The following is a 24,802-nucleotide window of genomic DNA, read 5'->3' as shown; positions in this document are numbered from 1 at the left end:
TAGCCTAGACAGAATGGTTGTTATCAATCCGGCGATCAAATGAAGTTGCTCTTAGCTCATTCTCTAAAGCGCAGCAATCTTGGATCTGTGTGTCGTTTTCTCCCTCTCTTCACAATTGCAGTCTTTGGAACCGCAGCAAAAAAGCGAGTGAGCAAAATCGAGCTCTTATTTACCACAAGAAGGACATGGCCAATATTGTATGGTGGGTTTGTTTCTTTGGACAGCTTTATGCTTAAGCCTGAGGTGGGGTAAGGAGTTCAGCGTCTTGAAGAAAATGCCTCCCCGTCGGGGAATCGAACCCCGGTCTTCCGCGTGACAGGCGGAGATACTGTCCACTATACTAACGAGGATCACTTATGCAACTATGTAAACTGTTCAGCTGCACTATTATGTTGAGGGTGCCTGAGAGCAAAAGGCTGCAAGTTTCTTCCGACGAACGTCGCACTGTGGGCTTGTTTTTTTTTTTGGGCAGATTCATGCTGAAGCTCAAGTTTTTAAGAGGAGTTTAGCATCCTAAAAAAAGCCCCCCCTGGCAGGGAAGCGAACCTTGATCATCCGGGTGACACATGGAAATACTGTCCACTATACTAACAAAGACTAGCGTGCTTTTGGTTATGTCAAGCGTGGGTGGACACTTTCTGCCAGCAGTCTCACCAAACCGAAGCCAAGCCATTCCTCCTTAAGACAGGCAGAGTCAGACATGTAATAAAAACAACGACCGATGGGTTCAGTCCAAAGGGCAAACTGTAGCTTCTGCTGATTATAGTCACCCTCAAAACCTTTGGCTGTTACCAAGGACTGGGCTCTAATCTGTCTGATGTCCTAATAACACAATTTTACATGGTGACATCACTGCAGCTTTGAAAATGTGGATATATTTGTCTTAACCAAAGACTGCACCTCTTTCTGTGTGACCTCATTCTGTACTGCGTAATGCTTCGATGCCTTCATTTCAACAAAGTAGGATTACGAGGCCAACGTGCCTTGCAGTCACCCTTGCCGAACATTGTGCTGTGTATGGCCAACTGCTCTGATTAAGCAGCATAGTGTTACAGCTCGAGTTTCTCTTCAATCACGCACAAATCTTTCGCCTTTTACTAAAGATTTCCGTGGGGAGGAACTATTGTGAGTTTTGTTTATTTTTGGGTGCTCTGCTATCTGCAGAGCTGCATTAAGATGTTGAATTGCAGAACGAGATGTGGAAGAGTGTTTGTGTCAGTAGATTAGCCTAGACAGAATGGTTGTTATCAATCAGGCGATCAAATGAAGTTGCTCTTAGCTCATTCTCTAAAGCGCAGCAATCTTGGATCTGTGTGTCTTTTTCTCCCTCTCTTCACAATTGCAGTCTTTGGAACCGCAGCAAAAAAGCGAGTGAGCAAAATCGAGCTCTTTTTTACCACAAGAAGGACATGGCCAATATTGTATGGTGGGTTTGTTTCTTTGGAAAGCTTTATGCTTAAGCCTGAGGTGGGGTAAGGAGTTCAGCGTCTTGAAGAAAATGCCTCCCCGTCGGGGAATCGAACCCCGGTCTTCCGCGTGACAGGCGGAGATACTGTCCACTATACTAACGAGGATCACTTATGCAAGAATGTAAACTGTTCAGCTGCACTATTATGTTGAGGTTGCCTGAGAGCAAAAGGCTGCAAGTTTCTTCCGACGAACGTCGCACTGTGGGCTTGTTTTTTTTTTGGACAGATTCATGCTGAAGCTCAAGTTTTTAAGAGGAGTTTAGCATCCTAAAAAAAGCCCCCCCTGGCAGGGAAGCGAACCCTGATCATCCGGGTGACACATGGAAATACTGTCCACTATACTAACAAAGACTAGCGTGCTTTTGGTTATGTCAAGCGTGGGTGGACACTTTCTGCCAGCAGTCTCACCAAACCGAAGCCAAGCCATTCCTCCTTAAGACAGGCAGAGTCAGACATGTAATAAAAACAACGACCGATGGGTTCAGTCCAAAGGGCAAACTGTAGCTTCTGCTGGTTATAGTCACCCTCAAAACCTTTGGCTGTTACCAAGGACTGGGCTCTAATCTGTCTGATGTCCTAATAACACAATTTTACATGGTGACATCACTGCAGCTTTGAAAATGTGGATATATTTGTCTTAACCAAAGACTGCACCTCTTTCTGTGTGAGCTCATTCTGTACTGCGTAATGCTTCGATGCCTTCATTTCAACAAAGTAGGATTACGAGGCCAACGTGCCTTGCAGTCACCCTTGCCGAACATTGTGCTGTGTATGGCCAACTGCTCTGATTAAGCAGCATAGTGTTACAGCTCGAGTTTCTCTTCAATCACGCACAAATCTTTCGCCTTTTACTAAAGATTTCCGTGGGGAGGAACTATTGTGAGTTTTGTTTATTTTTGGGTGCTCTGCTATCTGCAGAGCTGCATTAAGATGTTGAATTGCAGAACGAGATGTGGAAGAGTGTTTGTGTCAGTAGATTAGCCTAGACAGAATGGTTGTTATCAATCCGGCGATCAAATGAAGTTGCTCTTAGCTCATTCTCTAAAGCGCAGCAATCTTGGATCTGTGTGTCTTTTTCTCCCTCTCTTCACAATTGCAGTCTTTGGAACCGCAGCAAAAAAGCGAGTGAGCAAAATCGAGCTCTTATTTACCACAAGAAGGACATGGCCAATATTGTATGGTGGGTTTGTTTCTTTGGACAGCTTTATGCTTAAGCCTGAGGTGGGGTAAGGAGTTCAGCGTCTTGAAGAAAATGCCTCCCCGTCGGGGAATCGAACCCCGGTCTTCCGCGTGACAGGCGGAGATACTGTCCACTATACTAACGAGGATCACTTATGCAACTATGTAAACTGTTCAGCTGCACTATTATGTTGAGGGTGCCTGAGAGCAAAAGGCTGCAAGTTTCTTCCGACGAACGTCGCACTGTGGGCTTGTTTTTTTTTGGACAGATTCATGCTGAAGCTCAAGTTTTTAAGAGGAGTTTAGCATCCTAAAAAAAGCCCCCCCTGGCAGGGAAGCGAACCCTGATCATCCGGGTGACACATGGAAATACTGTCCACTATACTAACAAAGACTAGCGTGCTTTTGGTTATGTCAAGCGTGGGTGGACACTTTCTGCCAGCAGTCTCACCAAACCGAAGCCAAGCCATTCCTCCTTAAGACAGGCAGAGTCAGACATGTAATAAAAACAACGACCGATGGGTTCAGTCCAAAGGGCAAACTGTAGCTTCTGCTGGTTATAGTCACCCTCAAAACCTTTGGCTGTTACCAAGGACTGGGCTCTAATCTGTCTGATGTCCTAATAACACAATTTTACATGGTGACATCACTGCAGCTTTGAAAATGTGGATATATTTGTCTTAACCAAAGACTGCACCTCTTTCTGTGTGACCTCATTCTGTACTGCGTAATGCTTCGATGCCTTCATTTCAACAAAGTAGGATTACGAGGCCAACGTGCCTTGCAGTCACCCTTGCCGAACATTGTGCTGTGTATGGCCAACTGCTCTGATTAAGCAGCATAGTGTTACAGCTCGAGTTTCTCTTCAATCACGCACAAATCTTTCGCCTTTTACTAAAGATTTCCGTGGGGAGGAACTATTGTGAGTTTTGTTTATTTTTGGGTGCTCTGCTATCTGCAGAGCTGCATTAAGATGTTGAATTGCAGAAAGAGATGTGGAAGAGTGTTTGTGTCAGTAGATTAGCCTAGACAGAATGGTTGTTATCAATCCGGCGATCAAATGAAGTTGCTCTTAGCTCATTCTCTAAAGCGCAGCAATCTTGGATCTGTGTGTCTTTTTCTCCCTCTCTTCACAATTGCAGTCTTTGGAACCGCAGCAAAAAAGCGAGTGAGCAAAATCGAGCTCTTTTTTACCACAAGAAGGACATGGCCAATATTGTATGGTGGGTTTGTTTCTTTGGAAAGCTTTATGCTTAAGCCTGAGGTGGGGTAAGGAGTTCAGCGTCTTGAAGAAAATGCCTCCCCGTCGGGGAATCGAACCCCGGTCTTCCGCGTGACAGGCGGAGATACTGTCCACTATACTAACGAGGATCACTTATGCAAGAATGTAAACTGTTCAGCTGCACTATTATGTTGAGGTTGCCTGAGAGCAAAAGGCTGCAAGTTTCTTCCGACGAACGTCGCACTGTGGGCTTGTTTTTTTTTTGGACAGATTCATGCTGAAGCTCAAGTTTTTAAGAGGAGTTTAGCATCCTAAAAAAAGCCCCCCCTGGCAGGGAAGCGAACCCTGATCATCCGGGTGACACATGGAAATACTGTCCACTATACTAACAAAGACTAGCGTGCTTTTGGTTATGTCAAGCGTGGGTGGACACTTTCTGCCAGCAGTCTCACCAAACCGAAGCCAAGCCATTCCTCCTTAAGACAGGCAGAGTCAGACATGTAATAAAAACATCGACCGATGGGTTCAGTCCAAAGGGCAAACTGTAGCTTCTGCTGGTTATAGTCACCCTCAAAACCTTTGGCTGTTACCAAGGACTGGGCTCTAATCTGTCTGATGTCCTAATAACACAATTTTACATGGTGACATCACTGCAGCTTTGAAAATGTGGATATATTTGTCTTAACCAAAGACTGCACCTCTTTCTGTGTGAGCTCATTCTGTACTGCGTAATGCTTCGATGCCTTCATTTCAACAAAGTAGGATTACGAGGCCAACGTGCCTTGCAGTCACCCTTGCCGAACATTGTGCTGTGTATGGCCAACTGCTCTGATTAAGCAGCATAGTGTTACAGCTCGAGTTTCTCTTCAATCACGCACAAATCTTTCGCCTTTTACTAAAGATTTCCGTGGGGAGGAACTATTGTGAGTTTTGTTTATTTTTGGGTGCTCTGCTATCTGCAGAGCTGCATTAAGATGTTGAATTGCAGAACGAGATGTGGAAGAGTGTTTGTGTCAGTAGATTAGCCTAGACAGAATGGTTGTTATCAATCCGGCGATCAAATGAAGTTGCTCTTAGCTCATTCTCTAAAGCGCAGCAATCTTGGATCTGTGTGTCGTTTTCTCCCTCTCTTCACAATTGCAGTCTTTGGAACCGCAGCAAAAAAGCGAGTGAGCAAAATCGAGCTCTTATTTACCACAAGAAGGACATGGCCAATATTGTATGGTGGGTTTGTTTCTTTGGACAGCTTTATGCTTAAGCCTGAGGTGGGGTAAGGAGTTCAGCGTCTTGAAGAAAATGCCTCCCCGTCGGGGAATCGAACCCCGGTCTTCCGCGTGACAGGCGGAGATACTGTCCACTATACTAACGAGGATCACTTATGCAACTATGTAAACTGTTCAGCTGCACTATTATGTTGAGGGTGCCTGAGAGCAAAAGGCTGCAAGTTTCTTCCGACGAACGTCGCACTGTGGGCTTGTTTTTTTTTTTGGACAGATTCATGCTGAAGCTCAAGTTTTTAAGAGGAGTTTAGCATCCTAAAAAAAGCCCCCCCTGGCAGGGAAGCGAACCTTGATCATCCGGGTGACACATGGAAATACTGTCCACTATACTAACAAAGACTAGCGTGCTTTTGGTTATGTCAAGCGTGGGTGGACACTTTCTGCCAGCAGTCTCACCAAACCGAAGCCAAGCCATTCCTCCTTAAGACAGGCAGAGTCAGACATGTAATAAAAACAACGACCGATGGGTTCAGTCCAAAGGGCAAACTGTAGCTTCTGCTGATTATAGTCACCCTCAAAACCTTTGGCTGTTACCAAGGACTGGGCTCTAATCTGTCTGATGTCCTAATAACACAATTTTACATGGTGACATCACTGCAGCTTTGAAAATGTGGATATATTTGTCTTAACCAAAGACTGCACCTCTTTCTGTGTGACCTCATTCTGTACTGCGTAATGCTTCGATGCCTTCATTTCAACAAAGTAGGATTACGAGGCCAACGTGCCTTGCAGTCACCCTTGCCGAACATTGTGCTGTGTATGGCCAACTGCTCTGATTAAGCAGCATAGTGTTACAGCTCGAGTTTCTCTTCAATCACGCACAAATCTTTCGCCTTTTACTAAAGATTTCCGTGGGGAGGAACTATTGTGAGTTTTGTTTATTTTTGGGTGCTCTGCTATCTGCAGAGCTGCATTAAGATGTTGAATTGCAGAACGAGATGTGGAAGAGTGTTTGTGTCAGTAGATTAGCCTAGACAGAATGGTTGTTATCAATCAGGCGATCAAATGAAGTTGCTCTTAGCTCATTCTCTAAAGCGCAGCAATCTTGGATCTGTGTGTCTTTTTCTCCCTCTCTTCACAATTGCAGTCTTTGGAACCGCAGCAAAAAAGCGAGTGAGCAAAATCGAGCTCTTTTTTACCACAAGAAGGACATGGTCAATATTGTATGGTGGGTTTGTTTCTTTGGAAAGCTTTATGCTTAAGCCTGAGGTGGGGTAAGGAGTTCAGCGTCTTGAAGAAAATGCCTCCCCGTCGGGGAATCGAACCCCGGTCTTCCGCGTGACAGGCGGAGATACTGTCCACTATACTAACGAGGATCACTTATGCAAGAATGTAAACTGTTCAGCTGCACTATTATGTTGAGGTTGCCTGAGAGCAAAAGGCTGCAAGTTTCTTCCGACGAACGTCGCACTGTGGGCTTGTTTTTTTTTTGGACAGATTCATGCTGAAGCTCAAGTTTTTAAGAGGAGTTTAGCATCCTAAAAAAAGCCCCCCCTGGCAGGGAAGCGAACCCTGATCATCCGGGTGACACATGGAAATACTGTCCACTATACTAACAAAGACTAGCGTGCTTTTGGTTATGTCAAGCGTGGGTGGACACTTTCTGCCAGCAGTCTCACCAAACCGAAGCCAAGCCATTCCTCCTTAAGACAGGCAGAGTCAGACATGTAATAAAAACAACGACCGATGGGTTCAGTCCAAAGGGCAAACTGTAGCTTCTGCTGGTTATAGTCACCCTCAAAACCTTTGGCTGTTACCAAGGACTGGGCTCTAATCTGTCTGATGTCCTAATAACACAATTTTACATGGTGACATCACTGCAGCTTTGAAAATGTGGATATATTTGTCTTAACCAAAGACTGCACCTCTTTCTGTGTGAGCTCATTCTGTACTGCGTAATGCTTCGATGCCTTCATTTCAACAAAGTAGGATTACGAGGCCAACGTGCCTTGCAGTCACCCTTGCCGAACATTGTGCTGTGTATGGCCAACTGCTCTGATTAAGCAGCATAGTGTTACAGCTCGAGTTTCTCTTCAATCACGCACAAATCTTTCGCCTTTTACTAAAGATTTCCGTGGGGAGGAACTATTGTGAGTTTTGTTTATTTTTGGGTGCTCTGCTATCTGCAGAGCTGCATTAAGATGTTGAATTGCAGAACGAGATGTGGAAGAGTGTTTGTGTCAGTAGATTAGCCTAGACAGAATGGTTGTTATCAATCCGGCGATCAAATGAAGTTGCTCTTAGCTCATTCTCTAAAGCGCAGCAATCTTGGATCTGTGTGTCTTTTTCTCCCTCTCTTCACAATTGCAGTCTTTGGAACCGCAGCAAAAAAGCGAGTGAGCAAAATCGAGCTCTTATTTACCACAAGAAGGACATGGCCAATATTGTATGGTGGGTTTGTTTCTTTGGACAGCTTTATGCTTAAGCCTGAGGTGGGGTAAGGAGTTCAGCGTCTTGAAGAAAATGCCTCCCCGTCGGGGAATCGAACCCCGGTCTTCCGCGTGACAGGCGGAGATACTGTCCACTATACTAACGAGGATCACTTATGCAACTATGTAAACTGTTCAGCTGCACTATTATGTTGAGGGTGCCTGAGAGCAAAAGGCTGCAAGTTTCTTCCGACGAACGTCGCACTGTGGGCTTGTTTTTTTTTTGGACAGATTCATGCTGAAGCTCAAGTTTTTAAGAGGAGTTTAGCATCCTAAAAAAAGCCCCCCCTGGCAGGGAAGCGAACCTTGATCATCCGGGTGACACATGGAAATACTGTCCACTATACTAACAAAGACTAGCGTGCTTTTGGTTATGTCAAGCGTGGGTGGACACTTTCTGCCAGCAGTCTCACCAAACCGAAGCCAAGCCATTCCTCCTTAAGACAGGCAGAGTCAGACATGTAATAAAAACAACGACCGATGGGTTCAGTCCAAAGGGCAAACTGTAGCTTCTGCTGATTATAGTCACCCTCAAAACCTTTGGCTGTTACCAAGGACTGGGCTCTAATCTGTCTGATGTCCTAATAACACAATTTTACATGGTGACATCACTGCAGCTTTGAAAATGTGGATATATTTGTCTTAACCAAAGACTGCACCTCTTTCTGTGTGACCTCATTCTGTACTGCGTAATGCTTCGATGCCTTCATTTCAACAAAGTAGGATTACGAGGCCAACGTGCCTTGCAGTCACCCTTGCCGAACATTGTGCTGTGTATGGCCAACTGCTCTGATTAAGCAGCATAGTGTTACAGCTCGAGTTTCTCTTCAATCACGCACAAATCTTTCGCCTTTTACTAAAGATTTCCGTGGGGAGGAACTATTGTGAGTTTTGTTTATTTTTGGGTGCTCTGCTATCTGCAGAGCTGCATTAAGATGTTGAATTGCAGAACGAGATGTGGAAGAGTGTTTGTGTCAGTAGATTAGCCTAGACAGAATGGTTGTTATCAATCTGGCGATCAAATGAAGTTGCTCTTAGCTCATTCTCTAAAGCGCAGCAATCTTGGATCTGTGTGTCTTTTTCTCCCTCTCTTCACAATTGCAGTCTTTGGAACCGCAGCAAAAAAGCGAGTGAGCAAAATCGAGCTCTTTTTTACCACAAGAAGGACATGGCCAATATTGTATGGTGGGTTTGTTTCTTTGGAAAGCTTTATGCTTAAGCCTGAGGTGGGGTAAGGAGTTCAGCGTCTTGAAGAAAATGCCTCCCCGTCGGGGAATCGAACCCCGGTCTTCCGCGTGACAGGCGGAGATACTGTCCACTATACTAACGAGGATCACTTATGCAAGAATGTAAACTGTTCAGCTGCACTATTATGTTGAGGTTGCCTGAGAGCAAAAGGCTGCAAGTTTCTTCCGACGAACGTCGCACTGTGGGCTTGTTTTTTTTTTGGACAGATTCATGCTGAAGCTCAAGTTTTTAAGAGGAGTTTAGCATCCTAAAAAAAGCCCCCCCTGGCAGGGAAGCGAACCCTGATCATCCGGGTGACACATGGAAATACTGTCCACTATACTAACAAAGACTAGCGTGCTTTTGGTTATGTCAAGCGTGGGTGGACACTTTCTGCCAGCAGTCTCACCAAACCGAAGCCAAGCCATTCCTCCTTAAGACAGGCAGAGTCAGACATGTAATAAAAACAACGACCGATGGGTTCAGTCCAAAGGGCAAACTGTAGCTTCTGCTGGTTATAGTCACCCTCAAAACCTTTGGCTGTTACCAAGGACTGGGCTCTAATCTGTCTGATGTCCTAATAACACAATTTTACATGGTGACATCACTGCAGCTTTGAAAATGTGGATATATTTGTCTTAACCAAAGACTGCACCTCTTTCTGTGTGAGCTCATTCTGTACTGCGTAATGCTTCGATGCCTTCATTTCAACAAAGTAGGATTACGAGGCCAACGTGCCTTGCAGTCACCCTTGCCGAACATTGTGCTGTGTATGGCCAACTGCTCTGATTAAGCAGCATAGTGTTACAGCTCGAGTTTCTCTTCAATCACGCACAAATCTTTCGCCTTTTACTAAAGATTTCCGTGGGGAGGAACTATTGTGAGTTTTGTTTATTTTTGGGTGCTCTGCTATCTGCAGAGCTGCATTAAGATGTTGAATTGCAGAACGAGATGTGGAAGAGTGTTTGTGTCAGTAGATTAGCCTAGACAGAATGGTTGTTATCAATCCGGCGATCAAATGAAGTTGCTCTTAGCTCATTCTCTAAAGCGCAGCAATCTTGGATCTGTGTGTCTTTTTCTCCCTCTCTTCACAATTGCAGTCTTTGGAACCGCAGCAAAAAAGCGAGTGAGCAAAATCGAGCTCTTATTTACCACAAGAAGGACATGGCCAATATTGTATGGTGGGTTTGTTTCTTTGGACAGCTTTATGCTTAAGCCTGAGGTGGGGTAAGGAGTTCAGCGTCTTGAAGAAAATGCCTCCCCGTCGGGGAATCGAACCCCGGTCTTCCGCGTGACAGGCGGAGATACTGTCCACTATACTAACGAGGATCACTTATGCAACTGTGTAAACTGTTCAGCTGCACTATTATGTTGAGGGTGCCTGAGAGCAAAAGGCTGCAAGTTTCTTCCGACGAACGTCGCACTGTGGGCTTGTTTTTTTTTTGGACAGATTCATGCTGAAGCTCAAGTTTTTAAGAGGAGTTTAGCATCCTAAAAAAAGCCCCCCCTGGCAGGGAAGCGAACCTTGATCATCCGGGTGACACATGGAAATACTGTCCACTATACTAACAAAGACTAGCGTGCTTTTGGTTATGTCAAGCGTGGGTGGACACTTTCTGCCAGCAGTCTCACCAAACCGAAGCCAAGCCATTCCTCCTTAAGACAGGCAGAGTCAGACATGTAATAAAAACAACGACCGATGGGTTCAGTCCAAAGGGCAAACTGTAGCTTCTGCTGATTATAGTCACCCTCAAAACCTTTGGCTGTTACCAAGGACTGGGCTCTAATCTGTCTGATGTCCTAATAACACAATTTTACATGGTGACATCACTGCAGCTTTGAAAATGTGGATATATTTGTCTTAACCAAAGACTGCACCTCTTTCTGTGTGACCTCATTCTGTACTGCGTAATGCTTCGATGCCTTCATTTCAACAAAGTAGGATTACGAGGCCAACGTGCCTTGCAGTCACCCTTGCCGAACATTGTGCTGTGTATGGCCAACTGCTCTGATTAAGCAGCATAGTGTTACAGCTCGAGTTTCTCTTCAATCACGCACAAATCTTTCGCCTTTTACTAAAGATTTCCGTGGGGAGGAACTATTGTGAGTTTTGTTTATTTTTGGGTGCTCTGCTATCTGCAGAGCTGCATTAAGATGTTGAATTGCAGAACGAGATGTGGAAGAGTGTTTGTGTCAGTAGATTAGCCTAGACAGAATGGTTGTTATCAATCCGGCGATCAAATGAAGTTGCTCTTAGCTCATTCTCTAAAGCGCAGCAATCTTGGATCTGTGTGTCTTTTTCTCCCTCTCTTCACAATTGCAGTCTTTGGAACCGCAGCAAAAAAGCGAGTGAGCAAAATCGAGCTCTTATTTACCACAAGAAGGACATGGCCAATATTGTATGGTGGGTTTGTTTCTTTGGACAGCTTTATGCTTAAGCCTGAGGTGGGGTAAGGAGTTCAGCGTCTTGAAGAAAAGGCCTCCCCGTCGGGGAATCGAACCCCGGTCTTCCGCGTGACAGGCGGAGATACTGTCCACTATACTAACGAGGATCACTTATGCAAGAATGTAAACTGTTCAGCTGCACTATTATGTTGAGGGTGCCTGAGAGCAAAAGGCTGCAAGTTTCTTCCGACGAACGTCGCACTGTGGGCTTGTTTTTTTTTTTGGACAGATTCATGCTGAAGCTCAAGTTTTTAAGAGGAGTTTAGCATCCTAAAAAAAGCCCCCCCTGGCAGGGAAGCGAACCCTGATCATCCGGGTGACACATGGAAATACTGTCCACTATACTAACAAAGACTAGCGTGCTTTTGGTTATGTCAAGCGTGGGTGGACACTTTCTGCCAGCAGTCTCACCAAACCGAAGCCAAGCCATTCCTCCTTAAGACAGGCAGAGTCAGACATGTAATAAAAACAACGACCGATGGGTTCAGTCCAAAGGGCAAACTGTAGCTTCTGCTGGTTATAGTCACCCTCAAAACCTTTGGCTGTTACCAAGGACTGGGCTCTAATCTGTCTGATGTCCTAATAACACAATTTTACATGGTGACATCACTGCAGCTTTGAAAATGTGGATATATTTGTCTTAACCAAAGACTGCACCTCTTTCTGTGTGAGCTCATTCTGTACTGCGTAATGCTTCGATGCCTTCATTTCAACAAAGTAGGATTACCAGGCCAACGTGCCTTGCAGTCACCCTTGCCGAACATTGTGCTGTGTATGGCCAACTGCTCTGATTAAGCAGCATAGTGTTACAGCTCGAGTTTCTCTTCAATCACGCACAAATCTTTCGCCTTTTACTAAAGATTTCCGTGGGGAGGAACTATTGTGAGTTTTGTTTATTTTTGGGTGCTCTGCTATCTGCAGAGCTGCATTAAGATGTTGAATTGCAGAACGAGATGTGGAAGAGTGTTTGTGTCAGTAGATTAGCCTAGACAGAATGGTTGTTATCAATCAGGCAATCAAATGAAGTTGCTCTTAGCTCATTCTCTAAAGCGCAGCAATCTTGGATCTGTGTGTCTTTTTCTCCCTCTCTTCACAATTGCAGTCTTTGGAACCGCAGCAAAAAAGCGAGTGAGCAAAATCGAGCTCTTATTTACCACAAGAAGGACATGGCCAATATTGTATGGTGGGTTTGTTTCTTTGGACAGCTTTATGCTTAAGCCTGAGGTGGGGTAAGGAGTTCAGCGTCTTGAAGAAAATGCCTCCCCGTCGGGGAATCGAACCCCGGTCTTCCGCGTGACAGGCGGAGATACTGTCCACTATACTAACGAGGATCAATTATGCATGAATGTAAACTGTTCAGCTGCACTATTATGTTGAGGGTGCCTGAGAGCAAAAGGCTGCAAGTTTCTTCCGACGAACGTCGCACTGTGGGCTTGTTTTTTTTTTTGGACAGATTCATGCTGAAGCTCAAGTTTTTAAGAGGAGTTTAGCATCCTAAAAAAAGCCCCCCCTGGCAGGGAAGCGAACCCTGATCATCCGGGTGACACATGGAAATACTGTCCACTATACTAACAAAGACTAGCGTGCTTTTGGTTATGTCAAGCGTGGGTGGACACTTTCTGCCAGCAGTCTCACCAAACCGAAGCCAAGCCATTCCTCCTTAAGACAGGCAGAGTCAGACATGTAATAAAAACAACGACCGATGGGTTCAGTCCAAAGGGCAAACTGTAGCTTCTGCTGGTTATAGTCACCCTCAAAACCTTTGGCTGTTACCAAGGACTGGGCTCTAATCTGTCTGATGTCCTAATAACACATTTTTACATGGTGACATCACTGCAGCTTTGAAAATGTGGATATATTTGTCTTAACCAAAGACTGCACCTCTTTCTGTGTGAGCTCATTCTGTACTGCGTAATGCTTCGATGCCTTCATTTCAACAAAGTAGGATTACGAGGCCAACGTGCCTTGCAGTCACCCTTGCCGAACATTGTGCTGTGTCAGGCCTACTGCTCTGATTAAGCAGCATAGTGTTACAGCTCGAGTTTCTCTTCAATCACGCACAAATCTTTCGCCTTTTACTAAAGATTTCCGTGGGGAGGAACTATTGTGAGTTTTGTTTATTTTTGGGTGCTCTGCTATCTGCAGAGCTGCATTAAGATGTTGAATTGCAGAACGAGATGTGGAAGAGTGTTTGTGTCAGTAGATTAGCCTAGACAGAATGGTTGTTATCAATCCGGCGATCAAATGAAGTTGCTCTTAGCTCATTCTCTAAAGCGCAGCAATCTTGGATCTGTGTGTCTTTTTCTCCCTCTCTTCACAATTGCAGTCTTTGGAACCGCAGCAAAAAAGCGAGTGAGCAAAATCGAGCTCTTATTTACCACAAGAAGGACATGGCCAATATTGTATGGTGGGTTTGTTTCTTTGGACAGCTTTATGCTTAAGCCTGAGGTGGGGTAAGGAGTTCAGCGTCTTGAAGAAAATGCCTCCCCGTCGGGGAATCGAACCCCGGTCTTCCGCGTGACAGGCGGAGATACTGTCCACTATACTAACGAGGATCACTTATGCAAGAATGTAAACTGTTCAGCTGCACTATTATGTTCAGGGTGCCTGAGAGCAAAAGGCTGCAAGTTTCTTCCGACGAACGTCGCACTGTGGGCTTGTTTTTTTTTTGGACAGATTCATGCTGAAGCTCAAGTTTTTAAGAGGAGTTTAGCATCCTAAAAAAAGCCCCCCCTGGCAGGGAAGCGAACCCTGATCATCCGGGTGACACATGGAAATACTGTCCACTATACTAACAAAGACTAGCGTGCTTTTGGTTATGTCAAGCGTGGGTGGACACTTTCTGCCAGCAGTCTCACCAAACCGAAGCCAAGCCATTCCTCCTTAAGACAGGCAGAGTCAGACATGTAATAAAAACAACGACCGATGGGTTCAGTCCAAAGGGCAAACTGTAGCTTCTGCTGGTTATAGTCACCCTCAAAACCTTTGGCTGTTACCAAGGACTGGGCTCTAATCTGTCTGATGTCCTAATAACACAAGTTTACATGGTGACATCACTGCAGCTTTGAAAATGTGGATATATTTGTCTTAACCAAAGACTGCACCTCTTTCTGTGTGAGCTCATTCTGTACTGCGTAATGCTTCGATGCCTTCATTTCAACAAAGTAGGATTACGAGGCCAACGTGCCTTGCAGTCACCCTTGCCGAACATTGTGCTGTGTATGGCCAACTGCTCTGATTAAGCAGCATAGTGTTACAGCTCGAGTTTCTCTTCAATCACGCACAAATCTTTCGCCTTTTACTAAAGATTTCCGTGGGGAGGAATTATTGTGAGTTTTGTTTATTTTTTGGTGCTCTGCTATCTGCAGAGCTGCATTAAGATGTTGAATTGCAGAATGAGATGTGGAAGAGTGTTTGTGTCAGTAGATTAGCCTAGACAGAATGGTTGTTATCAATCCGGCGATCAAATGAAGTTGCTCTTAGCTCATTCTCTAAAGCGCAGCAATCTTGGATCTGTGTGTCTTTTTCTCCCTCTCTTCACAATTGCAATCTTTGGAACCGCAGCAAAAAAGCGAGTGAGCAAAATCAAGCTCTTTTTTACCACAAGAAGGACATGGCCAATATTGAATGGTGGGTTTGTTTCTTTGGACAGCTTTATGCTTAAGCCTGAGGTGGGGTAAGGAGTTCAGCGTCTTGAAGAAAATGCCTCCCCATCGGGGAATCGAACCCCGGTCTTCCGCGTGACAGGCGGAGATACTGTCCACTATACTAACGAGGATCACTTATGCAAGAATGTAAACTGTTCAGCTGCACTATTATGTTGAGGGTGCCTGAGAGCAAAAGGCTGCAAGTTTCTTCCGACGAACGTCGCACTGTGGGCTTGTTTTTTTGGACAGATTCATGCTGAAGCTCAAGTTATTGAGAGGAGTTTAGCATCCTAAAAAAAGCACCCCCTGGCAGGGAAGCGAACCCTGATCATCCGGGTGACACATGGAAATACTGACCACTATACTAACAAAGACTAGCGTGCTATTGGATATGTTAAGCGTGGGTGGACACTTTCTGCCAGCAGTCTCACCAAACCAAAGCCAAGCCATTTTTCCTTAAGACAGGCAGAGTCAGACATGTAATAAAAACAACGACCGATGGGTTCAGTCCAAAGGGCAAACTGTAGCTTCTGCTGGTTATAGTCACCCTCAAAACCTTTGGCTGTTACCAAGGACTGGGCTCTAATCTGTCTGATGTCCTAATAACACAATTTTACATGGTGACATCACTGCAGCTTTGAAAATGTGGATATATTTGTCTTAACCAAAGACTGCACCTCTTTCTGTGTGAGCTCATTCTGTACTGCGTAATGCTTCGATGCCTTCATTTCAACAAAGTAGGATTACGAGGCCAACGTGCCTTGCAGTCACCCTTGCCGAACATTGTGCTGTGTCAGGCCTACTGCTCTGATTAAGCAGCATAGTGTTACAGCTTGAGTTTCTCTTCAATCACGCACAAATCTTTCGCCTTTTACTAAAGATTTCCGTGGGGAGGAACTATTGTGAGTTTTGTTTATTTTTGGGTGCTCTGCTATCTGCAGAGCTGCATTAAGATGTTGAATTGCAGAACGAGATGTGGAAGAGTGTTTGTGTCAGTAGATTAGCCTAGACAGAATGGTTGTTATCAATCCGGCGATCAAATGAAGTTGCTCTTAGCTCATTCTCTAAAGCGCAGCAATCTTGGATCTGTGTGTCTTTTTCTCCCTCTCTTCACAATTGCAGTCTTTGGAACCGCAGCAAAAAAGCGAGTGAGCAAAATCGAGCTCTTATTTACCACAAGAAGGACATGGCCAATATTGTATGGTGGGTTTGTTTCTTTGGACAGCTTTATGCTTAAGCCTGAGGTGGGGTAAGGAGTTCAGCGTCTTGAAGAAAATGCCTCCCCGTCGGGGAATCGAACCCCGGTCTTCCGCGTGACAGGCGGAGATACTGTCCACTATACTAACGAGGATCACTTATGCAAGAATGTAAACTGTTCAGCTGCACTATTATGTTGAGGGTGCCTGAGAGCAAAAGGCTGCAAGTTTCTTCCGACGAACGTCGCACTGTGGGCTTGTTTTTTTTTTGGACAGATTCATGCTGAAGCTCAAGTTTTTAAGAGGAGTTTAGCATCCTAAAAAAAGCCCCCCCTGGCAGGGAAGCGAACCCTGATCATCCGGGTGACACATGGAAATACTGTCCACTATACTAATAAAGACTAGCGTGCTTTTGGTTATGTCAAGCGTGGGTGGACACTTTCTGCCAGCAGTCTCACCAAACCGAAGCCAAGCCATTCCTCCTTAAGACAGGCAGAGTCAGACATGTAATAAAAACAACGACCGATGGGTTCAGTCCAAAGGGCAAACTGTAGCTTCTGCTGGTTATAGTCACCCTCAAAACCTTTGGCTGTTACCAAGGACTGGGCTCTAATCTGTCTGATGTCCTAATAACACAATATTACATGGTGACATCACTGCAGCTTTGAAAATGTGGATATATTTGTCTTAACCAAAGACTGCACCTCTTTCTGTGTGACCTCATTCTGTACTGCGTAATGCTTCGATGCCTTCATTTCAACAAAGTAGGATTACAAGGCTAACGTGCCTTGCAGTCACCCTTGCCGAACATTGTGCTGTGTATGGCCAACTGCTCTGATTAAGCAGCATAGTGTTACAGCTCGAGTTTCTCTTCAATCACGCACAAATCTTTCGCCTTTTACTAAAGATTTCCGTGGGGAGGAACTATTGTGAGTTTTGTTTATTTTTGGGTGCTCTGCTATCTGCAGAGCTGCATTAAGATGTTGAATTGCAGAACGAGATGTGGAAGAGTGTTTGTGTCAGTAGATTAGCCTAGACAGAATGGTTGTTATCAATCCGGCGATCAAATGAAGTTGCTCTTAGCTCATTCTCTAAAGCGCAGCAATCTTGGATCTGTGTGTCTTTTTCTCCCTCTCTTCACAATTGCAATCTTTGGAACCGCAGCAAAAAAGCGAGTGAGCAAAATCGAGCTCTTTTTTACCACAAGAAGGACATGGCCAATATTGAATGGTGGGTTTGTTTCTTTGGACAGCTTTATGCTTAAGCCTGAGGTGGGGTAAGGAGTTCAGCGTCTTGAAGAAAATGCCTCCCCATCAGGGAATCGAACCCCGGTCTTCCGCGTGACAGGCGTAGATACTGTCCACTATACTAACGAGGATCACTTATGCAAGAATGTAGACTGTTCAGCTGCACTATTATGTTGAGGGTGCCTGAGAGCAAAAGGCTGCAAGTTTCTTCCGACGAACGTCGCACTGTGGGCTTGTTTTTTTTTTGGACAGATTCATGCTGAAGCTCAAGTTTTTAAGAGGAGTTTAGCATCCTAAAAAAAGCCCCCCCTGGCAGGGAAGCGAACCCTGATCATCCGGGTGACACATGGAAATACTGTCCACTATACTAACAAAGACTAGCGTGCTTTTGGTTATGTCAAGCGTGGGTGGACACTTTCTGCCAGCAGTCTCACCAAACCGAAGCCAAGCCATTCCTCCTTAAGACAGGCAGAGTCAGACATGTAATAAAAACAACGACCGATGGGTTCAGTCCAAAGGGCAAACTGTAGCTTCTGCTGGTTATAGTCACCCTCAAAACCTTTGGCTGTTACCAAGGACTGGGCTCTAATCTGTCTGATGTCCTAATAACACAATTTTACATGGTGACATCACTGCAGCTTTGAAAATGTGGATATATTTGTCTTAACCAAAGACTGCACCTCTTTCTGTGTGAGCTCATTCTGTACAGTCACCCTTGCCGAACATTGTGCTGTGTATGGCCAACTGCTCTGATTAAGCAGCATAGTGTTACAGCTCGAGTTTCCTCTTCAATCACGCACAAATCTTTTGCCTTTTACTAAAGATTTCCGTGGGGAGGAACTATTGTGAGTTTTGTTTATTTTTGGGTGCTCTGCTATCTGCAGAGCTGCATTAAGATGTTGAATTGCAGAACGAGATGTGGAAGAGTGTTTGTGTCAGTAGATTAGCCTAGACAGAATGGTTGTTATCAATCCGGCGATCAAATGAAGTTGCTCTTAGCTCATTCTCTAAAGCGCAGCAATCTTGGATCTGTGTGTCTTTTTCTCCCTCTCTTCACAATTGCAGTCTTTGGAACCGCAGCAAAAAAGCGAGTAAGCAAAATCGAGCTCTTATTTACCACAAGAAGGACATGGCCAATATTGTATGGTGGGTTTGTTTCTTTGGACAGATTTATGCTTAAGCCTGAGGTGGGGTAAGGAGTTCAGCGTCTTGAAGAAAATGCCTCCCCGTCGGGGAATCGAACCCCGGTCTTCCGCGTGACAGGCGGAGATACTGTCCACTATACTAACGAGGATCACTTATGCAAGAATGTAAACTGTTCAGCTGCACTATTATGTTGAGGGTGCCTGAGAGCAAAAGGCTGCAAGTTTCTTCCGACGAACGTCGCACTGTGGGCTTGTTTTTTTTTTGGACAGATTCATGCTGAAGCTCAAGTTTTTAAGAGGAGTTTAGCATCCTAAAAAAAGCCCCCCCTGGCAGGGAAGCGAACCCTGATTATCCGGGTGACACATGGAAATACTGTGCACTATACTAACAAAGACTAGCGTGCTTTTGGTTATGTCAAGCGTGGGTGGACACTTTCTGCCAGCAGTCTCACCAAACCGAAGCCAAGCCATTCCTCCTTAAGACAGGCAGAGTCCGACATGTAATAAAAACAACGACCGATGGGTTCAGTCCAAAGGGCAAACTGTAGCTTCTGCTGGTTATAGTCACCCTCAAAACCTTTGGCTGTTACCAAGGACTGGGCTCTAATCTGTCTGATGTCCTAATAACACAATTTTACATGGTGACATCACTGCAGCTTTGAAAATGTGGATATATTTGTCTTAACCAAAGACTGCACCTCTTTCTGTGTGACCTCATTCTGTACTGCGTAATGTTTCGATGCCTTCATTTCAACAAAGTAGGATTACGAGGCCAACGTGCCTTGCAGTCACCCTTGCCGAACATTGTGCTGTGTATGGCCAACTGCTCTGATTAAGCAGCATAGTGTTACAGCTCGAGTTTCTCTTCAATCACGCACAAATCTTTCGCCTTTTACTAAAGATTTCCGTGGGGAGGAACTATTGTGAGTTTTGTTTATTTTTGGGTGCTCTGCTATCTGCAGAGCTGCATTAAGATGTTGAATTGCAGAACGAGATGTGGAAGAGTGTTTGTGTCAGTAGATTAGCCTAGACAGAATGGTTGTTATCAATCCGGCGATCAAATGAAGTTGCTCTTAGCTCATTCTCTAAAGCGCAGCAATCTTGGATCTGTGTGTCTTTTTCTCCCTCTCTTCACAATTGCAGTCTTTGGAACCGCAGCAAAAAAGCGAGTGAGCAAAATCGAGCTCTTATTTACCACAAGAAAGACATGGCCAATATTGTATGGTGGGTTTGTTTCTTTGGACAGCTTTATGCTTAAGCCTGAGGTGGGGTAAGGAGTTCAGCGTCTTGAAGAAAATGCCTCCCCATCGGGGTATCGAACCCCGGTCTTCCGCGTGACAGGCGGAGATACTGTCCACTATACTAACGAGAATCACTTATGCAAGAATGTAAACTGTTCAGCTGCACTATTATGTTGAGGTTGCCTGAGAGCAAAAGGCTGCAAGTTTCTTCCGACGAACGTCGCACTGTGGGCTTGTTTTTTTTTTGGACAGATTCATGCTGAAGCTCTAGTTTTTAAGAGGAGTTTAGCATCCTAAAAAAAGCCCCCCCTGGCAGGGAAGCGAACCCTGATCATCCGGGTGACACATGGAAATACTGTCCACTATACTAACAAAGACTAGCGTGCTTTTGGTTATGTCAAGCGTGGGTGGACACTTTCTGCCAGCAGTCTCACCAAACCGAAGCCAAGCCATTCCTCCTTAAGACAGGCAGAGTCAGACATGTAATAAAAACAACGACCGATGGGTTCAGTCCAAAGGGCAAACTGTAGCTTCTGCTGGTTATAGTCACCCTCAAAACCTTTGGCTGTTACCAAGGACTGGGCTCTAATCTGTCTGATGTCCTAATAACACAATTTTACATGGTGACATCACTGCAGCTTTGAAAATGTGGATATATTTGTCTTAACCAAAGACTGCACCTCTTTCTGTGTGACCTCATTCTGTACTGCGTAATGCTTCGATGCCTTCATTTCAACAAAGTAGGATTACGAGGCCAACGTGCCTTGCAGTCACCCTTGCCGAACATTGTGCTGTGTATGGCCAACTGCTCTGATTAAGCAGCATAGTGTTACAGCTCGAGTTTCTCTTCAATCACGCACAAATCTTTCGCCTTTTACTAAAGATTTCCGTGGGGAGGAACTATTGTGAGTTTTGTTTATTTTTGGGTGCTCTGCTATCTGCAGAGCTGCATTAAGATGTTGAATTGCAGAACGAGATGTGGAAGAGTGTTTGTGTCAGTAGATTAGCCTAGACAGAATGGTTGTTATCAATCCGGCGATCAAATGAAGTTGCTCTTAGCTCATTCTCTAAAGCGCAGCAATCTTGGATCTGTGTGTCTTTTTCTCCCTCTCTTCACAATTGCAATCTTTGGAACCGCAGCAAAAAAGCGAGTGAGCAAAATCGAGCTCTTTTTTACCACAAGAAGGACATGGCCAATATTGTATGGTGGGTTTGTTTCTTTGGACAGCTTTATGCTTAAGCCTGAGGTGGGGTAAGAAGTTCAGCGTCTTGAAGAAAATGCCTCCCCGTCGGGGAATCGAACCCCGGTCTTCCGCGTGACAGGCGGAGATACTGTCCACTATACTAACTAGGATCACTTATGCAAAAATGTAAACTGTTCAGCTGCACTATTATGTTGAGGGTGCCTGAGAGCAAAAGGCTGCAAGTTTCTTCCGACGAACGTCGCACTGTGGGCTTGTTTTTTTTTTGGACAGATTCATGCTGAAGCTCAAGTTTTTAAGAGGAGTTTAGCATCCTAAAAAAAGCCCCCCCTGGCAGGGAAGCGAACCCTGATCATCCGGGTGACACATGGAAATACTGTCCACTATACTAACAAAGACTAGCGTGCTTTTGGTTATGTCAAGCGTGGGTGGACACTTTCTGCCAGCAGTCTCACCAAACCGAAGCCAAGCCATTCCTCCTTAAGACAGGCAGAGTCAGACATGTAATAAAAACAACGACCGATGGGTTCAGTCCAAAGGGCAAACTGTAGCTTCTGCTGGTTATAGTCACCCTCAAAACCTTTGGCTGTTACCAAGGACTGGGCTCTAATCTGTCTGATGTCCTAATAACACAATTTTACATGGTGACATCACTGCAGCTTTGAAAATGTGGATATATTTGTCTTAACCAAAGACTGCACCTCTTTCTGTGTGACCTCATTCTGTACTGCGTAATGCTTCGATGTCTTCATTTCAACAAAGTAGGATTACGAGGCCAACGTGCCTTGCAGTCACCCTTGCCGAACATTGTGCTTTGTATGGCCAACTGCTCTGATTAAGCAGCATAGTGTTACAGCTCGAGTTTCAATCACGCACAAATCTTTCGCCTTTTACTAAAGATTTCCGTGGGGAGGAACTATTGTGAGTTTTGTTTATTTTTGGGTGCTCTGCTATCTGCAGAGCTGCATTAAGATGTTGAATTGCAGAACGAGATGTGGAAGAGTGTTTTTGTCAGTAGTTTAACCTAGACAGAATGGTTGTTATCAATCCGGCGATCAAATGAAGTTGCTCTTAGCTCATTCTCTAAAGCGCAGCAATCTTGGATCTGTGTGTCTTTTTCTCCCTCTCTTCACAATTGCAGTCTTTGGAACCGCAGCAAAAAAGCGAGTGAGCAAAATCGAGCTCTTATTTACCACAAGAAGGACATGGCCAATATTGTATGGTGGGTTTGTTTCTTTGGACAGCTTTATGCTTAAGCCTGAGGTGGGGTAAGGAGTTCAGCGTCTTGAAGAAAATGCCTCCCCGTCGGGGAATCGAACCCCGGTCTTCCGCGTGACAGGCGGAGATACTGTCCACTATACTAACGAGGATCACTTATGCAAGAATGTAAACTGTTCAGCTGCACTATTATGTTGAGGGTGCCTGAGAGCAAAAGGCTGCAAGTTTCTTCCGACGAACGTCGCACTGTGGGCTTGTTTTTTTTTTTGGACAGATTCATGCTGAAGCTCAAGTTTTTAAGAGGAGTTTAGCATCCTAAAAAAACCCCCCCTGGCAGGGAAGCGAACCCTGATCATCCGGGTGACACATGGAAATACTGTCCACTATACTAACAAAGACTAGCGTGCTTTTGGTTATGTCAAGCGTGGGTGGACACTTTCTGCCAGCAGTCTCACCAAACCGAAGCCAAGCCATTCCTCCTTAAGACAGGCAGAGTCAGACATGTAATAAAAACAACGACCGATGGGTTCAGTCCAAAGGGCAAACTGTAGCTTCTGCTGGTTATAGTCACCCTCAAAACCTTTGGCTGTTACCAAGGACTGGGCTCTAATCTGTCTGATGTCCTAATAACACAATTTTACATGGTGACATCACTGCAGCTTTGAAAATGTGGATATATTTGTCTTAACCAAAGACTGCACCTCTTTCTGTGTGAGCTCATTCTGTACTGCGTAATGCTTCGATGCCTTCATTTCAACAAAGTAGGATTACGAGGCCAACGTGCCTTGCAGTCACCCTTGCCGAACATTGTGCTGTGTATGGCCAACTGCTCTGATTAAGCAGCATAGTGTTACAGCTCGAGTTTCTCTTCAACCACGCACAAATCTTTCGCCTTTTACTAAAGATTTCCGTGGGGAGGAACTATTGTGAGTTTTGTTTATTTTTGGGTGCTCTGCTATCTGCAGAGCTGCATTAAGATGTTGAATTGCAGAACGAGATGTGGAAGAGTGTTTGTGTCAGTAGATTAGCCTAGACAGAATGGTTGTTATCAATCCGGCGATCAAATGAAGTTGCTCTTAGCTCATTCTCTAAAGCGCAGCAATCTTGGATCTGTGTGTCTTTTTCTCCCTCTCTTCACAATTGCAGTCTTTGGAACCGCAGCAAAAAAGCGAGTGAGTAAAATCGAGCTCTTATTTACCACAAGAAGGACATGGCCAATATTGTATGGTGGGTTTGTTTCTTTGGACAGCTTTATGCTTAAGCCTGAGGTGGGGTAAGGAGTTCAGCGTCTTGAAGAAAATGCCTCCCCGTCGGGGAATCAAACCCCGGTCTTCCGCGTGACAGGCGGAGATACTGTCCACTATACTAACGAGGATCACTTATGCAAGAATGTAAACTGTTCAGCTGCACTATTATGTTGAGGGTGCCTGAGAGCAAAAGGCTGCAAGTTTCTTCCGACGAACGTCGCACTATGGGCTTGTTTTTTTTTTTGGACAGATTCATGCTGAAGCTCAAGTTTTTAAGAGGAGTTTAGCATCCTAAAAAAAGCCCCCCCTGGCAGGGAAGCGAACCCTGATCATCCGGGTGACACATGGAAATACTGTCCACTATACTAACAAAGACTAGCGTGCTTTTGGTTATGTCAAGCGTGGGTGGACACTTTCTGCCAGCAGTCTCACCAAACCGAAGCCAAGCCATTCCTCCTTAAGACAGGCAGAGTCAGACATGTAATAAAAACAACGACCGATGGGTTCAGTCCAAAGGGCAAACTGTAGCTTCTGCTGGTTATAGTCACCCTCAAAACCATTGGCTGTTACCAAGGACTGGGCTCTAATCTGTCTGATGTCCTAATAACACAATTTTACATGGTGACATCACTGCAGCTTTGAAAATGTGGATATATTTGTCTTAACCAAAGACTGCACCTCTTTCTGTGTGACCTCATTCTGTACTGCGTAATGCTTCGATGCCTTCATTTCAACAAAGTAGGATTACGAGGCCAACGTGCCTTGCAGTCACCCTTGCCGAACATTGTGCTGTGTATGGCCAACTGCTCTGATTAAGCAGCATAGTGTTACAGCTCGAGTTTCTCTTCAATCACGCACAAATCTTTCGCCTTTTACTAAATATTTCCGTGGGGAGGAACTATTGTGAGTTTTGTTTATTTTTGGGTGCTCTGCTATCTGCAGAGCTGCATTAAGATGTTGAATTGCAGAACGAGATGTGGAAGAGTGTTTGTGTCAGTAGATTAACCTAGACAGAATGGTTGTTATCAATCCGGCGATCAAATGAAGTTGCTCTTAGCTCATTCTCTAAAGCGCAGCAATCTTGGATCTGTGTGTCTTTTTCTCCCTCTCTTCACAATTGCAGTCTTTGGAACCGCAGCAAAAAAGCGAGTGAGCAAAATCGAGCTCTTATTTACCACAAGAAGGACATGGCCAATATTGTATGGTGGGTTTGTTTCTTTGGACAGCTTTATGCTTAAGCCTGAGGTGGGGTAAGGAGTTCAGCGTCTTGAAGAAAATGCCTCCCCGTCGGGGAATCGAACCCCGGTCTTCCGCGTGACAGGTGGAGATACTGTCCACTATACTAACGAGGATCACTTATGCAAGAATGTAAACTGTTCAGCTGCACTATTATGTTGAGGGTGCCTGA

The 24,802-nt window shown here is 44.9% G+C and overlaps 1 protein-coding gene and 38 non-coding genes across 39 annotated transcripts in view; 21 read left to right on the top strand and 18 right to left on the bottom strand.

The window, feature by feature from the left end:
• The window catches only part of si:dkey-245n4.2, a 314,713-nt gene that overhangs the window by 192,339 nt on the left and 97,572 nt on the right, over positions 1-24,802 (top strand). The gene's annotated exons all lie outside the window — the stretch shown is intronic.
• On the bottom strand, positions 279-350 carry trnad-guc (transfer RNA aspartic acid (anticodon GUC)). The gene has a single exon. It is a non-coding gene; the product is annotated as a tRNA-Asp (tRNA).
• Positions 1,053-1,168, top strand: LOC141385898 (U5 spliceosomal RNA). The gene has a single exon (XR_012407010.1). It is a non-coding gene; the product is annotated as a U5 spliceosomal RNA (small nuclear RNA).
• Positions 1,503-1,574, bottom strand: trnad-guc (transfer RNA aspartic acid (anticodon GUC)). Its single transcript has one exon. It is a non-coding gene; the product is annotated as a tRNA-Asp (tRNA).
• Positions 2,276-2,391, top strand: LOC141385897 (U5 spliceosomal RNA). Its single transcript, XR_012407009.1, has one exon. It is a non-coding gene; the product is annotated as a U5 spliceosomal RNA (small nuclear RNA).
• On the bottom strand, positions 2,726-2,797 carry trnad-guc (transfer RNA aspartic acid (anticodon GUC)). Its single transcript has one exon. It is a non-coding gene; the product is annotated as a tRNA-Asp (tRNA).
• Positions 3,498-3,613, top strand: LOC141385896 (U5 spliceosomal RNA). The gene has a single exon (XR_012407008.1). It is a non-coding gene; the product is annotated as a U5 spliceosomal RNA (small nuclear RNA).
• On the bottom strand, positions 3,948-4,019 carry trnad-guc (transfer RNA aspartic acid (anticodon GUC)). The gene has a single exon. It is a non-coding gene; the product is annotated as a tRNA-Asp (tRNA).
• On the top strand, positions 4,721-4,836 carry LOC141385895 (U5 spliceosomal RNA). Its single transcript, XR_012407007.1, has one exon. It is a non-coding gene; the product is annotated as a U5 spliceosomal RNA (small nuclear RNA).
• trnad-guc (transfer RNA aspartic acid (anticodon GUC)) lies at positions 5,171-5,242 on the bottom strand. The gene has a single exon. It is a non-coding gene; the product is annotated as a tRNA-Asp (tRNA).
• On the top strand, positions 5,945-6,060 carry LOC141385894 (U5 spliceosomal RNA). The gene has a single exon (XR_012407006.1). It is a non-coding gene; the product is annotated as a U5 spliceosomal RNA (small nuclear RNA).
• trnad-guc (transfer RNA aspartic acid (anticodon GUC)) lies at positions 6,395-6,466 on the bottom strand. Its single transcript has one exon. It is a non-coding gene; the product is annotated as a tRNA-Asp (tRNA).
• On the top strand, positions 7,168-7,283 carry LOC141385893 (U5 spliceosomal RNA). The gene has a single exon (XR_012407005.1). It is a non-coding gene; the product is annotated as a U5 spliceosomal RNA (small nuclear RNA).
• trnad-guc (transfer RNA aspartic acid (anticodon GUC)) lies at positions 7,618-7,689 on the bottom strand. Its single transcript has one exon. It is a non-coding gene; the product is annotated as a tRNA-Asp (tRNA).
• On the top strand, positions 8,391-8,506 carry LOC141385892 (U5 spliceosomal RNA). The gene has a single exon (XR_012407004.1). It is a non-coding gene; the product is annotated as a U5 spliceosomal RNA (small nuclear RNA).
• Positions 8,841-8,912, bottom strand: trnad-guc (transfer RNA aspartic acid (anticodon GUC)). The gene has a single exon. It is a non-coding gene; the product is annotated as a tRNA-Asp (tRNA).
• LOC141385891 (U5 spliceosomal RNA) lies at positions 9,614-9,729 on the top strand. Its single transcript, XR_012407003.1, has one exon. It is a non-coding gene; the product is annotated as a U5 spliceosomal RNA (small nuclear RNA).
• trnad-guc (transfer RNA aspartic acid (anticodon GUC)) lies at positions 10,064-10,135 on the bottom strand. Its single transcript has one exon. It is a non-coding gene; the product is annotated as a tRNA-Asp (tRNA).
• On the top strand, positions 10,837-10,952 carry LOC141385890 (U5 spliceosomal RNA). Its single transcript, XR_012407002.1, has one exon. It is a non-coding gene; the product is annotated as a U5 spliceosomal RNA (small nuclear RNA).
• Positions 11,287-11,358, bottom strand: trnad-guc (transfer RNA aspartic acid (anticodon GUC)). Its single transcript has one exon. It is a non-coding gene; the product is annotated as a tRNA-Asp (tRNA).
• Positions 12,061-12,176, top strand: LOC141385889 (U5 spliceosomal RNA). Its single transcript, XR_012407001.1, has one exon. It is a non-coding gene; the product is annotated as a U5 spliceosomal RNA (small nuclear RNA).
• Positions 12,511-12,582, bottom strand: trnad-guc (transfer RNA aspartic acid (anticodon GUC)). Its single transcript has one exon. It is a non-coding gene; the product is annotated as a tRNA-Asp (tRNA).
• LOC141385888 (U5 spliceosomal RNA) lies at positions 13,285-13,400 on the top strand. The gene has a single exon (XR_012407000.1). It is a non-coding gene; the product is annotated as a U5 spliceosomal RNA (small nuclear RNA).
• trnad-guc (transfer RNA aspartic acid (anticodon GUC)) lies at positions 13,735-13,806 on the bottom strand. The gene has a single exon. It is a non-coding gene; the product is annotated as a tRNA-Asp (tRNA).
• On the top strand, positions 14,508-14,623 carry LOC141385966 (U5 spliceosomal RNA). Its single transcript, XR_012407079.1, has one exon. It is a non-coding gene; the product is annotated as a U5 spliceosomal RNA (small nuclear RNA).
• On the bottom strand, positions 14,958-15,029 carry trnad-guc (transfer RNA aspartic acid (anticodon GUC)). The gene has a single exon. It is a non-coding gene; the product is annotated as a tRNA-Asp (tRNA).
• LOC141385965 (U5 spliceosomal RNA) lies at positions 15,728-15,843 on the top strand. The gene has a single exon (XR_012407078.1). It is a non-coding gene; the product is annotated as a U5 spliceosomal RNA (small nuclear RNA).
• trnad-guc (transfer RNA aspartic acid (anticodon GUC)) lies at positions 16,178-16,249 on the bottom strand. The gene has a single exon. It is a non-coding gene; the product is annotated as a tRNA-Asp (tRNA).
• On the top strand, positions 16,951-17,066 carry LOC141385887 (U5 spliceosomal RNA). The gene has a single exon (XR_012406999.1). It is a non-coding gene; the product is annotated as a U5 spliceosomal RNA (small nuclear RNA).
• On the top strand, positions 18,114-18,229 carry LOC141385969 (U5 spliceosomal RNA). Its single transcript, XR_012407082.1, has one exon. It is a non-coding gene; the product is annotated as a U5 spliceosomal RNA (small nuclear RNA).
• On the bottom strand, positions 18,564-18,635 carry trnad-guc (transfer RNA aspartic acid (anticodon GUC)). The gene has a single exon. It is a non-coding gene; the product is annotated as a tRNA-Asp (tRNA).
• On the top strand, positions 19,337-19,452 carry LOC141385886 (U5 spliceosomal RNA). The gene has a single exon (XR_012406998.1). It is a non-coding gene; the product is annotated as a U5 spliceosomal RNA (small nuclear RNA).
• Positions 20,560-20,675, top strand: LOC141385885 (U5 spliceosomal RNA). Its single transcript, XR_012406997.1, has one exon. It is a non-coding gene; the product is annotated as a U5 spliceosomal RNA (small nuclear RNA).
• On the top strand, positions 21,778-21,893 carry LOC141385993 (U5 spliceosomal RNA). Its single transcript, XR_012407106.1, has one exon. It is a non-coding gene; the product is annotated as a U5 spliceosomal RNA (small nuclear RNA).
• On the bottom strand, positions 22,228-22,299 carry trnad-guc (transfer RNA aspartic acid (anticodon GUC)). The gene has a single exon. It is a non-coding gene; the product is annotated as a tRNA-Asp (tRNA).
• Positions 23,001-23,116, top strand: LOC141385961 (U5 spliceosomal RNA). The gene has a single exon (XR_012407073.1). It is a non-coding gene; the product is annotated as a U5 spliceosomal RNA (small nuclear RNA).
• On the bottom strand, positions 23,451-23,522 carry trnad-guc (transfer RNA aspartic acid (anticodon GUC)). The gene has a single exon. It is a non-coding gene; the product is annotated as a tRNA-Asp (tRNA).
• LOC141385976 (U5 spliceosomal RNA) lies at positions 24,225-24,340 on the top strand. The gene has a single exon (XR_012407088.1). It is a non-coding gene; the product is annotated as a U5 spliceosomal RNA (small nuclear RNA).
• trnad-guc (transfer RNA aspartic acid (anticodon GUC)) lies at positions 24,675-24,746 on the bottom strand. Its single transcript has one exon. It is a non-coding gene; the product is annotated as a tRNA-Asp (tRNA).

The sequence above is a fragment of the Danio rerio genome, chromosome 5 (assembly GCF_049306965.1).
Source record: "Danio rerio strain Tuebingen ecotype United States chromosome 5, GRCz12tu, whole genome shotgun sequence".
In the NCBI taxonomy this organism is placed as follows: Eukaryota; Metazoa; Chordata; class Actinopteri; order Cypriniformes; family Danionidae; genus Danio; species Danio rerio.
Note: the sequence above shows the minus strand (reverse complement) of the source record. Positions and strands in the feature narration are given on the sequence as shown.